The sequence below is a fragment of the Pleurodeles waltl genome, chromosome 10, assembly GCF_031143425.1.
Source record: "Pleurodeles waltl isolate 20211129_DDA chromosome 10, aPleWal1.hap1.20221129, whole genome shotgun sequence".
NCBI lineage: Eukaryota > Metazoa > Chordata > Amphibia > Caudata > Salamandridae > Pleurodeles > Pleurodeles waltl.
Genome location: NC_090449.1, coordinates 866,351 through 868,774, shown reverse-complemented (window position 1 = coordinate 868,774; position 2,424 = coordinate 866,351).

The window sequence follows — 2,424 nt, the reverse complement described above, 5'->3', positions numbered from 1 at the left end:
GACCACGCTCGTCAGGATGAGAGGAGACCAGGAGGACCGGTTATGAAGTCTTTTGGTGCCTGCGTTAGCAGGAGGAAGATTCTGTCAACCCACGGGAGATTTCTTCTTGGCTTCCAGTGCAGAGTGAAGGCAGATGACCCCTAGAGCATGCAACACCAGGAAACAGTTGAGAAAGCCGGCAGGGTGAGGTGCTACAATGTTGCTGGTAGTCGTCTTGCTACTTTGTTGCGGTTTTGCAGGCGTCCTGGAGAAGTCAGCGGTCGATCCTTGGTAGAAGTCGAAGAGAGAGATGCAGAGGAACTCTGGTGAGCTCTTCCATTCGTTATCTGAAGAATTCCCCAGCGGAGAGACCCTAAATAGCCAGAAAAGGAGGTTTGGCTACCAAGAAAGGAGGATTGGCTACCAAGAGAGGTAAGAGCCTATCAGAGGGGGTCTCTGATGTCACCTGCTGGCACTGGCCACTCAGAGCAGTCCAGTGTGCCCCCAACACCTCTGTTTCCAAGATGGCAGAGGTCTGGGACACACTGGAGGAGCTCGGGGCACCTCCCCTGGGAGGTACTGGTCAGGGGAGTGGTCACTACCCTTTCCTTTGTGCAGTTTCGCGCCAGAGCAGGGCTGGGGGATCCCTGAATCGGTGTAGACTGGCTTATGCAGAGATGGGCACCATCTGTGCCCATCAAAGCATTTCCAGAGGCTGGGGGAGGCTACTCCTCCCCAGCCTTCACACCTATTTCCAAAGGGAGAGGGTCTAACACCCTCTCTCAGATGAAATCCTTTGTTCTGCCTTCCTGGGCCAGGGCTGCCTGGACCCCAGGAGGGCAGAAACCTGTCTGATGGGTTGGCAGCAGCAGCTGCAGTGGAAACCCCGGAAAGGCAGTTTGGCAGCACCCGGGTTCTGTGCTAGAGACCCAGGGATCATGGAATTGTCCCCACAATACCAGAATGGTATTGGGGTAACAATTCCATGATCTTAGACATGTTACATGGCCATGTTCGGAGTTACCATTGTGACGCTATACATAGGTAGTGACCTATGTGTAGTGCACGCGTGTAATGGTGTCCCCGCACTCACAAAGTCCGGGGAATTTGCCCTGAACAATGTGGGGGCACCTTGGCTAGTGCCAGGGTGCCCACACACTAAGTAACTTTGCACCCAACCTTCACCAGGTGAAGGTTAGACATATAGGTGACTTATAAGTTACTTATATGCAGTGAAAAATGGCTGCGAAATAACGTGGACGTTATTTCACGCAGGCTGCAGTGGCAGGCCTGTGTAAGAATTGTCTGAGCTCCCTATGGGTGGCAAAAAAAATGCTGCAGCCCATAGGGATCTCCTGGAACCCCAATACCCTGGGTACCTAAGTACCATATACAAGGGAAATATATGGGTGTACCAGTGTGCCAATGAGAATTGGTCAATTTAGGCACTAGCCTGCAGTGACAAATTTAGAAAGCAGAGAGAGCATAAACACTGAGGTTCTGTTTAGCAGAGCCTCAGTGAGACAGTTAGGCACCCCACAGGGAACACATACAGGGCACATACTATGAGCACTGGGGTCCTGCCTAGCAGGATCCCAGTGACACAGGGGCTAAAACATACATACATACAGTGAAAATGGGGGTAACATGCCAAGCAAGATGGTACTTTCATACGCAGAGGTTCAGCGTAAATACAAATACACTAAGCTCCCACTGAAGACTTTCTTTTCAGATCCTACAATCCATCATTTAGAAGAGGATGCTTGAGCCTTACGAGAAGAGGTCTGATATGTGAATAGTAGAAGCAGACTCCTGCAGCAGGGAGGATGCTCAAGCCTGTCCTTACCGGGAAATAGATCCCCACCATTAGCTAAAAAGTGGGTAGAGAATAAGTTCCACTTGAAGGAATAGCAATTTCTTCAGGAAGGCCTGCAGAGATTTATTCTCAATTTAATAGGAGCTAGATTCAAAAACAATCTTTGGGTAGAATCTAATGTCTGTACTGGAGGATAACAGGAGCTGTGCTGTTAGGTTTACAAATCTGCTCAACATCTGCTCTCAACTATCGCTGTACGTTTGTCACTATACAAGGATGGAGATGGTCTGAGTCCTAGTTCTGCCTCTCCGAACTCGAAGCAACCTGAGCCATTGTCAAAATTAATCTTCTCACATTCTGGATGGTCACTAGTATCTGAGATACAGGATTACAACTATGGGCCTGTAGGAAGCTGGCCTGGTGTGTGGTGATCACCTTATACCAGGCCCAGGTATCCCCTATTAGTGAAGTGTGGGCAGTGTCTAGAAGCCAGGCTCTCTAGAGGTAGCTGTGGATGAGCAGCCAAGGCTTATCTAGGAGATATGCAAAGCTCATGCAATACCACTGTAGTCACACAGTACTCACACACATGAAAGAAAATACTCAGTGCTACAAAAATAAAGGTACTT